The sequence below is a fragment of the Elephantulus edwardii genome, unplaced genomic scaffold (genome assembly GCF_000299155.1).
Source record: "Elephantulus edwardii isolate Elephantulus edwardi_28Jun2011 unplaced genomic scaffold, EleEdw1.0 scaffold00277, whole genome shotgun sequence".
Classification (NCBI taxonomy): domain Eukaryota; kingdom Metazoa; phylum Chordata; class Mammalia; order Macroscelidea; family Macroscelididae; genus Elephantulus; species Elephantulus edwardii.
The window spans coordinates 2245924-2261200 of NW_006400027.1; positions in this window are offsets into that span (position 1 = coordinate 2245924).

The following is a 15277-nucleotide window of genomic DNA, read 5'->3' on the forward strand; positions in this document are numbered from 1 at the left end:
GGGGTCGTGGTACTAGGGATATTGTAGCTGATGTTAGATGGATCTTAGCTGAAAGCTGGGAATACCAGAAGAATGTCTATCTGTGTTTCACAGATTATGCAAAGGCATTTGACTGTGTGGATCATAACAAACTGTGGCTAACTCTGAGAAGAATGGGAATCCCAAAACACTTGATCATTCTAATGCTAAACCTATACTTGGAACAAGAGGCAGTCGTCAGAACAGAGCAAGGAAACACTGCATGGTTCAAAACTGGGAAAGGCGTACACCAGGGATGTGTCCTATCTCCATATCCTTTCAACCTGTATGCAGAACAGATTATCTGAGAGGCTGGGGTCTATGAGGAGAAGTATGGCGTCAGGATTGGTGAAGATCTGTCAACAATCTGCATTATGCAGATGACACAACCCTGCTTGCTGAAACTGAGGAGGACCTGAAATTCTTGCTGCAGAGGGTCAAGGACTGCAGCCTTCAGTATGGTTTGAAGTTCAATATCAAGAAGACAAAGATTCTCAACACTAGACCAACTGGCAGCATCATGATGGATGGTGAAGAGATTGAGATTGTTAACAACTTTAGTCTGCTTGGCGCCATGGTCAACACTCTTGGCACCGGTAGCCAGGAAATAAAAAAACGTATTGCTTTGGGAAAGTCTGCTGTTAGGGACTTCTCAAGAGTACTGAAAAGCAATGGTGTCACTCTGGAGACTAAGGTGCATATGATACAGGCTATGGTCTTTGCAATCACTTGTTATGCATCAGAGAGTTGGACAAGAACTAAGCAGGATAGAAGGAAAATTGATGCTTTTGAGCTGTAGTGCTGGATAAGAGTATTGAATGTACCCTGGACTAACAAGAAAACAAACAGATTCATCCTAGAGAGGGTTAAACCAAGCTGCTCCTTGGAGGCAAGGATTCTGAGGCTTCGTGTGACACACTTTGGACATGTTTTAAGGAGGGAGAGGTCCTTGGAGAGGGACAGCATGCTTGGGAGGGTGGAGGGACGGCACAGAAGGGGAAGACCCTCTATGAGGTGGATTGATTCAGTGACTGGGGTAATCGGGATGGGTGTGTCAGAGGCAATGAGATTGGCACAGGATAGAGCAGCGTTTAGGGGTGTTGTACATAGGGTCACTATGAGTCACAAGCCAATCGACGGCACATAACAACAACAACAGTGAGATGTAGGTCCCACTTCAGCTTCCTGTAGGTAGCACTCTAGTTTTGACAGGTCCTTTTCTTCAAGTGGTTGTGATTTCCCCACTTGGTAAGTTTTGTTTCCTTGTCAAATGCCAGTTGATTGTTGGTAGATGGGATAATTTCTGCTTTCTTGATTTTTTTTATTCTTGGTCTATGTACGTGTCATTACGCCTGTGACATTCTGGTTTTGGTTATTAAAGCTGTATAGTAGGTTTTGAGATTAGAGAGTGCTATGCCTCCCACTTTGTTTCTGTTCGTCAGAAGTGCTTTGCTTATTTCGAGTCTCTTTCTTTTTACAAATTAACTTGCCAGTTGTCTCTTCTATCTCCTTGAAAAAATGAAGTTGGTATCTGTATTGAGATTGCAGGATACATGCAAATTGTTATTGACAAGATTGTAATTTTTACTATTGAATCTTCCTATCCATAAACAAGGGACATTTTTCCCCCATTTACTTAGGTCTTTTATTGTTTTTTACAGTATATTTTCAAGTTTTCTTTATAATGGTCATTTGTGTCTAGTTAGGTTTATTTTCAAGTATCTCAAATTTGTGGTTGGCTATTTTAAATGGCATTGCTTTTTAAAATTTCTTTATCCATGTTTACTTTGTTACTGTTGAGGAATTCCACTGTCTTGTATATTGATCTTGTATTCTGCCATTCTATGAAATTGGTCTATTAAGTTTAAGAGGGTTTTATTTTTATTTTTTTTCTTGAGTCCTTGGCTTTCTGTGTATACTATAATGAATATGGAGACAGTCTTACCAGTTCTTAGCCAATTCGATGTCTCTTAATGCCTGTTCTTGCCACATTGTCCTAGCATATACTTCCAATACAAGACTGAATAGAAGTGATGACAGTGAGCATCCTTGTATGATCTCTGTTCACAAGTGGAATGCCTTTAGTGTTTCTCCATTGAGAATGATATAGACTCTTGGTTTTGCATATGTATTTTTCACTATTTTAAGGAAATTCCCTTCAATTCCTATTTTGCTAAGTGTTTTGTTCAGAAACGGATCTTGGATTTTGTTTAAAACCTTTTCTGCGTCAATTAATAGGATCATGTGGTTCTTATTCTTTGTTAATGCAATTAACGAAGTTGATTGTTTTTCTTTTGTTCAACCATCATGGCACACCTGTTACAAAACTCACTTGGTCATAATGAATTACATTTTTGTTGTACTGTTGCACCCCTGTTCATGAGAGATATTGGCCTGAAGTTTTCTTTTTTGGTAATATTTTTTCCTGGTTTTGGTATTAGGTTTATGGTTGCTTTATAGAATGGCTCTTGGAGTATTCCTCTTTTTCTATTTTTTAAAATAATTTAAGTAGAATTGGTGATGAATCTTCCCTGAATGTTTGGTAGAATTCAGCTTTGAAGCCATCTGAGTCAGGGCTCTTTTGTATGTGAGAAGCTTTTTATGAACTGCTCAGTTTCTTCTTTTTTTGTTATGAGTCTATTTAAGAGTTCTACATTTGTCCATGCTAATCAGGGTAAGACATGAGTTTCGTGTAATTTGTCCATTTCCTCTAGGTTTTCAAATTTATCAGAACATATTGTTGCTGTTGTTGTTATGTACCATTGAGTCACTTGTGATTCATAGCAACTCTATGTACAATATCTTTGAACCTTACCCTATCCTGAGCCAGTCTCACTGGCTCCAATACACTTAACCCCATTGCTCCAGTTACTGTGTCAATCCATCTTGTCTGAGGTCTTCCTCTCCTTTCCTATCCATTCACTCAACAAAGTATGATGTTCTTTTCCAAGGACTGATGCCTCCTGGCCATGTGCCCAAACTATATGCGAATGAGTATCAAAACCCTTGCCTCCAAAATAAAACTTGGTTTCACCCTTTCCAAAATAAACCCATTTGTTCTCCTTTTTGTCAATGCTCTTCTCCAGTACCACAGCGCAAAGGCATTGATTGTTCTCTGTCATTCTTCCTTATTGTCTAGCTTTCTGATGCATAGCAAGTAGTTATGAAGACTATTTGTTATTGTTTTTTCCTGTCACTGCGGTGTTAATTTTATTTCTGGCTTTCATTATTTGTAACTTCTTCAGTAGTTGTTCATAAGACTGCATGTCAATGTTTTTCTTCTGCCTGCCTGATCCAAGGGTATTCATTGGGTCTGAAATATGCTTTGCTTCTTTAGGAGGAGGCTTCTTTTGTTTTTTCCTGATGTTTGAAGCTACCTGCTGCTTTCTTCACATTGGCATTATAGGAAGTTTTTCTTGGTGTTACACCATTTCTATTATGTCTGCATAAGTTTTCATAATTCTTTATTATTTTATTGATCAATTTCAGGCTTAAAGTGCTCAGTCGATGGGGGTGGGCAATTCGCTCTACTGGAAGTTCTTTCTGTGCCTCTGAAGTGGGAATATTTGCCTTTCCTAAAGTTCTTCAAGCCCTCTCTGGTATGCAGCGCAGGCCTGTGGAAATCTCACCTTATTGCAGCCCTATCTCATAAAATCTATTGTATTCTTTGGTCTGTGAAGTGGCCCCAAGGTGGCCTGTCTACCAACTGGCAGAATTTATCTCCAGGGAAGTCAGAGGTCCTTCCTTTCCCTGCATCTGAATGTTCTGGTTCTGCGACTGAGTCTTTCACTTGATGTAAGTCCCTCTCCTAAAGTCTGTTGTCCCCTTTTATCTATTATCCATTCATTTTTATCCAAACATTCATATACATTGTTTCATTCATACATATTCTGTTTTGTACAATCACTTCTATAGGTTTTATTTTATATCATTACTATTAATCTATGACTTTTATATCCTGCTTTCATCAAGTCCTCATTGAACCTTGTCTATTATTTGGCACTTTCCTATCTCCACACTAATCTTTGCTTTCCCAGTGATTTCCTATGACACCTTCTGCATTAATTTCCTGTTCTTTTTTTGAATAGTTACATACATCTTGTTCCTATTTGCTAATTGTAATACCGTATTGTTCTTATCTTGATTGTCCCCAGCATATTTTGGTCCTTATATTGTTCTTTTTTCTGTACATCCTGATTCTATTCTTCAACTACCTCATCCAACCCATCACTTACCCCCTTATTTTCACAGTACTCTTATGGAGTCCTGTGGAATCTTATAAGGGCTTATGCAGTACATGTACTTTTTTGACTGAGTTATTTCACTCAACACAATGTTCTCTAGACTCCCCCATGACATGACTTTATTTTCCACTGTGTGAATTTCTTTGGTTGTTTTCATTTTTTCCCCCTATTGTGAATAATGCTGCTATGAACATTGTTGTTGCTGCTATTTATTATGGTCAAGTCAGAACCAACCCATAGCTGGTCCTACATTGGATTTTTATAGGCAGTAATTCACATGGAAGGAGGTTGCTCATCCTTCTCCTATAGAACAACTAGTGTACCAGCTAGCTATTTGAACTGTGTACCTTTGAGACATCAATTTCCTAAACCAGATGCCTCTGGAAAAATCTGTGAACATAGTTAGTTATAAATAAGGTTCAGGTCTTTTGTTCATAGGATCACTATGAGTAGTATTTGACTTGAAGACATTTAACCACTGCTAAGTGAAACCAGTGTTGTTATATTATGGAGGAACATTCTTCTAAGTTGTACATCACTCTTCTGAGAATTTCCTGTGCTGAGGTAATCTGAGTTTGCTGTGATTCTGAACCTTGTCCCATTGAAGTGTCAAATGCCATAACAGTTTCCCAAGGTGGAAACAGGTATTGAAGCAGGAGTGACATCCACTTAACTACATAGCTATGGGAACTCTATGAACCTGGAGAAATGACAATAGTCATAGAAAGGCATCAAATCTTTTGTTCATAGAATTCCTATGAGTTGTGTATCATCAACAACAACCTTTGAAGTGGCAGCAGATACATATTCCTTGTGTACCAGAGCTCCCTTGCTATAAACATAAGTATACATATCATTGTATGTCTATCTATTGAGAGATATTCCTAATAGTTGAATAACTAGATCATCTGGGATTTCCATGCTCATATTTTTGTGGAAATGCTGAACTGCCTTTTGTAAAGGTTATTTTACAATCTCCCCAGCAGTGCGTTAGAGTTTTAATCTTTCTACATTCTCTCCAACATGCATTGTTTGATGTACTGTTAAACATTGCTGCTCATGCTGAAGTGTGATAGTATCTCATTATTGTTTTAATTTGCATCTCTCTGATTGCTACTGATCTGGAACATTTCCTCATCTGAATGTTCTTCTTTGCAAAGAGTCTTTTCAATGTATCGTCCCCGTTTGTAACTTGATTATCAGTATTTTTCTTGTGGAGACCCTGTTTCATCACCAGTTATTATTAATGTGTCTTCATTTTATGTTTTATCAACTTCAGACTGTATAAACGTATGTTGTTTTTGTTGTTAATTGCTTTCGAGTCGAGCACGACTCATAGCAGCCTTATGAACAAAAGGCCTGAGGCCCCTCTACAAGAATTGACATTTATCAAAATAAATGTACAGAAATCATCGATTAATAATTTTTATTATCATCACTGTTGGCCCACAAATTCTCCTAGTGATTTGCTGTTTGATAGTTGTTGGAGCTAAGATGTCAGTGATCTAAATGAGGCCACTCTTTCTGCCTTCACAGGTAAGCAAAAACAAAAATGTCACACTGGTAATTATTATTCACTTTTATAGAATGCCTAATGGATACTAGACACTCAACTAAGTACTTTATTTTTTTAAAATTTATTTTTATTAATGATTTTTTAAATGTATTATATCTTTTTTACAGCATATTCTTTCTATTTAATTTTTCCCCCATTCATTTTCCTCCCTGCCAACCCCTCCCCTCATTTCGCTTTTCTCTTTGAAGAAAAAAAAATTCTTTCATTGTTATATAATCCCCCAGGTCCATTTTCCACTTAGCATTTCTTTTTCTGTAATCTTGTCATGAAAATAATACCTAATCCTATATTCCTTTTAAACAGTTCTCTTCCTCACCTGTTTCTGTGCAATATGCATTATTTATCCCCTCTTTTCTTAGGTTCTCCCAAACCCCGATGTCTGTCCTATTTTACAACAGTGGCACTATGCTGTATTTGTCCTTTTGTGACTGAGATATTTCACTCAGCATAATGTCCTCCATCCTCCATGGTCACCCATTTTGTATAATATTTCATAAGTTCTTTGTTTTTCAATGCAGCATAGTATTCCATTGTGTGAATATACTACAGCTTAATTACTTTATTTTTTAAAATTTATTTTATATTGGTTTGCTAAAAATTCGTATACATTGTTTCATTTATACACATTGTATTTCAAACATTCCCTCATTCACATTGCTTCATATGGTCATTCCCATACACTGTGTTTTATAATAATAATCACCATTGATGTATGCCAATCATAACCCCATCTTTTTTATGTCCCAACTGGATCTTTCCTAAGTCCTTCACTCCCTCCCACCCTCCACCTACCAATCTCTGTGACCTCATGATTTCCCTCCTCCAAATCCTCACCACCCTCTGTTCCTCTTTTGGACTTTTGTGACACCTTACTAGTTGTTTAAATCATTGCTCTTGTGTGATGTATACTTTATCATGTAAATGTACCACAACTTCTCAATTCATTTGTTGATGGAAAATAGAATCAACTAAGTACTTTAAATAGATTATCCTACTTAATGTTTCCATCAAATCCCGAAGGCAAAGCTTATTATCCTCCATTTATAGATACACATTATTTATATGTGGTTTATAAATAAGGTTGCTTGCCCAATTTTATCAGCTAGTAAATTTTTAAACCAGGAACTGAATCCAATTTGCATGTTCTTCATCTCCATTCTATACCACCCTCTATAAGTTGTAAAATACAATTTCATATAAAAAGTAAATGACCAGCAAGTTAAAAAGAGAGCTGATTCAGTGAAAACGATAGAGTGATCATGCTGACTGAATGAAGAGGAGTACAATCCACATGATGAAATACTACACAACAGGCAGAAGCAATGATTTTGAAAATTACTATCTAACTTGCATGGGACTGAAGAACATTATGCTGAGTGAACTAACTCCCATAAGGACAAATACTGTAGAAGACTATTATTGTAGAAATAGAAAGATAACTAATTAAACTCATATGAGGATCTAAGGTGGGGGAGTGCAGGAGCTGAGGTGTGAGGATGGAAAGGTAATCATAGGGTCACAAAATTTGATGGGTGGAGGGAAGGGTGAGTAAAGGAAATGGGAAAGACCTGCTATGAACAACAGCGTATGTGAACTTTTTAAGTGAACCACTATAAAACAAAATTTTATTTAAAAAAAGAACTAAGGATAAATAAAAGTATTTTAGATGAAAAAAGAGTCATATAATGATACGATTGTAATATGAAATGAACATTATTAATTCTTCCCTTGCTCTTTGAAGATGTGGAAACAAAACCACAAGACTGGACACTTTTCAGACACACAAATGTCAGAACAACGTGCTTGAAGATAAAAAGATGAGAATGACTGTAGAATAATCAGTTTTACAGTAGGAAACTAAACCATAGTATAACAGAAAGTGATTTGAAAATGAAAGTAACAGTAGACACCCAGTCAGTGTGGAAAGCATATTTTCAGAGGTCTATGTACAACTATAAACTTAATATCAAAGTTGACTTCCTGTCTTAATATCATGAATATTTGTTAAAAATTATTTTTGGATTCTACATTATATTTCTAGTGACCTGGTAGTAAGGAGTTACACTGCAAACTGAAAGAATTATAGTTTGAATCCACCAATTCTCTCTCTGTGGGAGAAAGATAGGCAACCTCTTCCTATGTAGTTTACAGCTTCTAAAAAGCCACTGGAGGGTCAGTTCCAATTCAATATCTCATAACAACAACATGTTACCTCTACATCAGAAATGCTGTCTTGATGGTAGGTTTTCACATTGTTCACACATACCTCCACGTTAACGATTTCCATGTTGTTGTTCTTGTTGTTATGTGCCATCGAGTCACTTGCGACTCATAGCGAACCTATGTACAACAGCCCTAAACTCTGCTCTGTCCTGTGCCAATCGCACTGTCTCCGACACTCCCATCCCAATTATCCCAGTCACTGAATCAGTCTACCTCATAGAGCGCCTTCCTCTCCTGCGCTGTCCCTCCACCCTCCTAAGCATGATGTCCTTCTCCAAGGACCGGTCTCTCCTCACAACATGTCCAAAGTATGTTAGATGGAGCCTCAGAATCCTTGCCTCCAAGGAGCCACCCGGTTTAACCCTTTCCAGGACAAATCTGTTTGTTTTCCTAGCAGTCCATGGTATTCTCAATACTCTTCTCCAACACCACAGCTCAAAGGCATCAATTCTCCTTCTATCCTCCTTGGTCATTGTCCAACTTTCTGATGCATAACAGGTGACTGCGAAGACCATGGCCTGTATCAGAGGCACCTTAGTCTCCAGAGAGACACCATTGCTCTTCAGCAGACTTTCCCATGGCAATGAGCCTTTTAATTTCCTGGCTGCTGGTGCCAAGACTGTTGACTATGGAGCCAAGCAAACTAAAGCTGTGTACTATCTCAATCTCTTCACCATCCATCCTGCCAATTGGTCCAGTGGTGAGAATCATTGTCTTCTTGACATTGAGTTCCATATTGTAGGCTGCAGTCCTTGACACTCTGCAGCAGGAGCTTCAGGTCCTCTTCAGTTTCAGCAAGCAGGGTTGTGTCATCCGCATAACACAGATTGTTGATAAATCATCCACCAATCTTGACTCCACATTTCTTCTCATAGAGCCCAGGATCCTGGATAATCTGTTCTGCATATAGGTTGAAAAGGTATGGAGATAGGATGCATCCCCGGCGTCCCCCTTCCCAATCTTGAACCATGCAGTGTTACCCTGCTCTGTTCTGACTACCGCCTCTTGGTCCAAGTATAGGTTTTGCATTAGCACAATACTAACTATAATTTGAGAACTATTGTTGCAGACAGTAGGGTTCAGGCACATTGAAGAGTGAGGGAATTTCAGCATAAAGAAAAAGCCTCTGATGATTCATTAGGTTGTATAGCATATGAATAATAAGAATCAGGAACTGATTAGAATAGCAATTGAGATGTTTCAACAAACAGATGCAACACTGGAAACAAGGAGTTATTTAATGTCAAGAAATTTTAAAGACCTGGGCTAGATATTAAAAAATAATCCACATCTGTGCCCATTGCCATGAAAATGTGCCAACAAATATTCTAACAGATGTTGAAATAATACAGTTAATATTATATGATAGAAAAATTTTGCTGAAGAAAATTTTTAAAAATTACAACAGTACTGTCGGAAATTCCAGGTGGATTCAGAAGAGGACATGGTAAAAATGATATCATTGTTTATGTCGAATAGGTATTGGTAGAAAGAAGAGAATACCAGAAAAATGTTTACCTGTGTATTAACGAATATTCAAACTCTTTCAACTGTATGGATAATAACAAATGACGAATAATATTGCAAATAATGCGAATTCTAGATTGTGCTTATGTAGAAACTGTATATAGACCAAGAGTTACTCAAACACAGAACAAAGGTATACTGTGTTGTTCATAATCTTGAAAGATGTGTATAAAGTTTTAATTCTTCTACCATTCTTTTTCAGTCTGCTTGCTGTGAAAGCTGTCTGAGAAGCTGAAGTATATGAAGAAGAAAACTAGCATCAAGATAGAAAGAAAATTCACTAATAGTCTTCAATATGTATATGTAGATGACAGATCCTTGTTTGTTGGACTCTAAAATGATTTGAATATAGGAAACCAAGACGAATTAACACATTTGAATCATGGTATTGGCAAAGAATATTGAATACTTAATAAATTTTCAGGATTACGACAAAATCCATATTGGATAAAAGACTGTCAGAATTCTTCTTAGAAGCAAGGACTCATACTAGTGCTTTGGACAAGTTTTGAGGAAGGATCAGTCCCTGGAGAAGGATATCATGCTTGATTACAATATAAAGTCAATATAAAAGAAGAAGGCTCTCAGTACGACAGACTGACATAGTAGTGCAACAATAGATTCTACCATGACTATAAGTAAGGATGGTGCTGGCCAGGCAATGTTCCCTTCTGCTAAACAGAAGGGCATTATGAGTTGAAACCTACCACATAACACTTAACAGCAGCAACAGATTGGGAAAGAGATTGATCAGCCCAGATATGAATGTAAGTGAAGATTTGGTGCAGGTTTTTTCTTAGAAAGATGCTATAGATGTTAGAGGTACAATCGGGGACACATGAAGAAGGTTATTTTGAAAAAGAAAGCAGTCAATTTGGCAATCAGCTGGATTGAAGTGAGTAAATCAATCAATCAATCAAACAATCATCTTTGTCCCATAATCAGTTATCAATTACTTCATCTTCATCAATTACTCTCATCTTTCATCAGCCTCACAATTCAAGCCTAGTTAGACACCACCCCAACCCCTGGCTGATGCAGGGCTTCCTTGCAGGTGTTCACATTATACTCGTTTCTTGCATTTAATTGCATAGTCACTCACTGCTCTTTTCTTTCCAAGATCTAGAGGGAAGGCAAGAATCTAGCATGTTGCATACCACTTGGCAAATCCTCATGAAATATTTGTTAAGTTAATGAACAAGTGGTTAAAAGACAGCACACAGCCAGTGATGCTTCTGGGATTTCCTGTCTAAGTACTTGTTTGAATAAAGATGTCTCTCTCATTCTTTCAAAAGCTTCCAGCCTAACCTTTTTCCCTAAGGGCAAAATTGGTAAAGACAAAAATCTCTCAAACCTAGACTATTTTAAGTGAACTTGCCACCTTCACAAGGAGAAGGTGAAGGTCTTCCAATTGGGAGAATATTGATCAGATTGTGTTTAACAAGATTGAAACCTATTTGTTATATGAATATTGGATCAATTATTTTAGGACTGAGTGTTACTACCCTATAATTCATTAAATTGTCACCTCCCAACCCTTTAAGAGCTCTGGTGACTTAGTATTGTCAACCCAAAGGCATACTGTTCAACTCTACCAGCAGCTCGACAGGAGGAAGATGGGCAATCTCCTCTGGTGAAATTTACTGCCTCTGGAAACTAGCTGGAGGGTCATCTCTGAGTTGTACTCAACAGTACCTGGCAACAATAACCTATTTAAAAGGAAACTGTTTCACTAGGAAAGGTAGAAAACAGGATATGAAATGGAGTAAGTTGATCCTAGGAAAAAGCAGCAAACTACTTTGTGTGTTGACTTTCTGTTAGTGAGATATATAGTCAGCATTTCTAATGAATATTCTCAGAGCGGCTGGAATATTATGATTTATAGCACCTTCCCACTCTCTATCATAGCATTTTATTAGATGGATGGGAAGCTGGTAGTAATGAGGTTAGGAATGAGAAAACATCCATCAAGCCCTGCTACATCTTCTCAGGAAAGACAACACACTATCTCATATGTCACAGGCAGTGATCTGGGTCACGATGATATAAAATGCGTGATTAAAGCCAAGCATTTGACACTAGGTAATAGGCATCTAGTTAAAAAATAGCTCTAGTGTTCCTGACTTTTAATTAAACCCAACTCGTAAATATGCACTGTGGTAAATATACTGCAGAATGGGGCTTGTTTATATTCCACCACATAACAATTACCTCCAGAATGGGTGCTTTATTTCACTACATGGTGTTATTAGTCAGGCGATGGACTGAAATACAAATGTTAAGCCAGTGATGTCAGACAGATCTTCCACAGCAGTGACATCCACTCAGCTCCTATTTTGCCTCCCACCTTCTCTTTTTCTCCTACCTTCCTCCTTCCTCAAAATTCTCTCACCTCTTCTAACAGTTATCTATCTATCTATCTATTATCTATCTATATATCTATCTCTCTATCATAAAACACATTTAATAATTTACAGCAACTCTCATAGTATCTTTGATTGAATCAGTAATGACTTGAAGAGAGAAAGTCTTTTAAATACACATCCTTAGTAGTCAGTAAATTCCTTCCATGGCAAGGAATTAACTTAATGGAAAAGTTTGCTTTGTTTTTCAAAATGAAGTCTTGCACTAGAATACGAAAATGAAATTTACTAGAAAGGAGGTAAGAAGTAAGCTGATTGTGTAATTGTCTTAAAAATATTGGGTATTTGAAAACTCTTAGGTGATAATCTGTGGCATTGAAAGAGCACAAGTCTTTATTTGACCTTATTAATTGGCTATTTGACATTTCTCCTATCACGTAGTCTAATGATTTTGGTGACTTTTCAAATTTGAAAATGGAGAAGTGGATAAGACCTTTTCCAAGATCTCTTCTCCCTTTGGTATCCAGTGAATCTATTAAAGTGGTATATCTCCAACTTAAATGTCATATAAACCTCTTGAAGAACTTGTTAAAATGGAGATTCAGATTCATTAGTTAGGGGTGAGGCCTGGGATTCTGCATTTCTAACAAGCTTTAGCTAGGTGATGCTCAGACCACACTCAGAGTGCAAGATGATAAAATGCAAACATGGCCTCTCTTCATGGCAAGTTTTAAAAATCTGGATCTCATTTTTCTCTCTCTGAGCATAATTACTTACTATTTATATAGAACCAATCACATAACTCCTCTCTGCTTTCAGCTTTATATTATTAGTACAGCTTTCCTTTGGCTAATGGTATTAAATTAAGATTATTTCTGAACATACAGGCACTGACCTTGGGAAGTTCAGTTCAAATCAATTAATATTTCTCAAGTGTCACATTCTAATTTAGCAACCCATCCCTGTGATCAACCAGCCTTCTCCCAGAGTTCTTCTTTGAGTTCCTTTTAAGCTTCCAGTACAGGCTGAGTTTCAACTCTTCTCTTTCTCTCATCTTGAAGATGATTAACAGCTGATAAATTGAGGGAGTAATTAATCTAAAATTGGTCTGAACAACTCATGTGCTATAGAGTAAAAGAAAATTCTTTTAAATAAACAGGAAACCAAGCAGCCCCAGCTGTTCATTAGTAATTGTGTCCCCTAGAGTAGGGAGCAAAAGGTTTCATACCCAGAAGAGTTAGGCAGTTAACCAGGCACAGTTAAGCAGTTAACCAGCCATAGACAGCTGTATCTGCATTGGTTTCTGCTACCTGTGTGCATTTGGAATGAGGAGAGTTTCCTCCTGCATGTGATTTAACATATTATTTTATTTCATTTTAATATGAGAATCAAGCTCCTGTTCTCTTTTCTTTTATTTTCATTCCATTTGTTGTGATTGCCGTAATTATGTGTCAGCTATTACCAAGCACATTCTAATTACTCTATTTATTGCCAGAATTACTGTTACTACATTCAGCTTTGTTCATTAACGAACTCTGAGAAGACTTCCTTGCACATGGGATACTTTAGGGGTAGTCTGATTTTACATGACATACAGTGCTCAAAAACATTATTATTTTTAACAAAGTCACAAAACTAACGTGTAGTTTTCAATTGGATATTCTAATGAACACATCCCTCCATTTTCCATTTCTGAATGTGTTCTTGCTAAGGAAAATACCATTTTTATGATTTGACAGGAATATAAAACAAAACAAAGCAAAAAAGAGAAAAGTTCCAAATCAATCTTTTGCTTTTAATTCTTAAAGTTACCATCAATTCTTTAATTTCAGATTGCTAAAATCCTTTACGGACTTTTGCTTTCAAACACATGTGCTGATAAAACAAAGTAACGTATTTATTATTATTATTATTATTATTATTATTATTATCAGCTGATATTGCTAGAACAAATTACTTACTGATAACTTTGAGAAGAATGGGAACTCCAGGGCACTGTAATTGTGCTGGTGTGAAAACTTTACCTAGACTAAGAGGCTGTTCTGTAAACAAAGCAAAGGAACACTGCATGATTTAAAATCAAGAAAGGTGTGAAACAGGGTTATATCTTTTCTCCATAACAATTTAATCTCTATGCTGAGCAGATTATTTAAGAGGCTAGACTCTCTAAAGAAGAATGTGACAACAGGATAGGAGAAAGACACATCTGCAGATGATACAACCTTGTTTGATTAGAGTGTGGATGAGCTGAAGCACTTGCTGCAGAGGATCAAAGACTGCAGATTTCGATATGGATTGCCTCTCAATATCAAGAAAACAAAAATCCTAGCCACAGGACCAATAGGCAACATCAAATGGAGAAAAAATTAGTATTGTTAATGACATCATCTTATTTCGACTCACAATCAATACACGTGATACTAGCAGTCAGGAGATCAGGAGATGTATTGTGCTAGGGAAGTCAGTAGTAAAGGACCTCTCAAAATTATTGAGTAGCAATGATGTCAATTTGAAGACTAAAGTGTGCCTGATTCAGGTCGTGGTCTTTTCAGTCACTTTTCTATGCATCTGAGAACTGAACAATGACTAAGGAGGACACAAGAAGAAGTGATGCCTTTAAACTGTAGTACTGCACAAAAGTATTTGATATCCTGTAGAACACCAAAAGAATAAATCGACATATATGTCTTGGAGAAAGTGCAGCCAAAGTGCTCCTTGGAGCTAAAAATAATGACATTTCGGTTCACCTACTTTGGGCAAGCATGTTGCTATGAGAGGTTAATCCTTGAAAGGGGCACCATGCATGGGAAGGTGCAGGGATGGCAAAAGAGAGGAAGACCCTCAACAGATGGATTGACACAGTGACCGCAGCTTGAGGGTGTTGGATAGGGTTCAGATCTGTTGTTCATAGTGTCATATTTATCGTACTAGACTCTATGGCACCTAACAACAACAACATAATCAATAGTGAATAAAAATATTTTTGAACAGTGAAATGTTGTATCTAGAACAAGATAACTCCATATAAATCAGGGGGGAAAGCATTGGATGAAAACCAACCAAATAAAAAACCCCAGAACCAAACAATTTCACAAGCATAACTCAAGGAAATGATTAAATTGAGTGTGAAAATGGACCCTACAAGCAAGTATTCAGAAAAAAAACCCCAACCCACAACAACCAAACAGATAAACAAACAAGTCAACTATTATTTTCTAAACATGTCAGAAAACATGGGCTTGGTGACAGGAATGAGGCTGGAGATAGAATGATTGAATTTTGTAAAATCAATGACTTATTCATTGCAAATACATTTTATAAGAGAC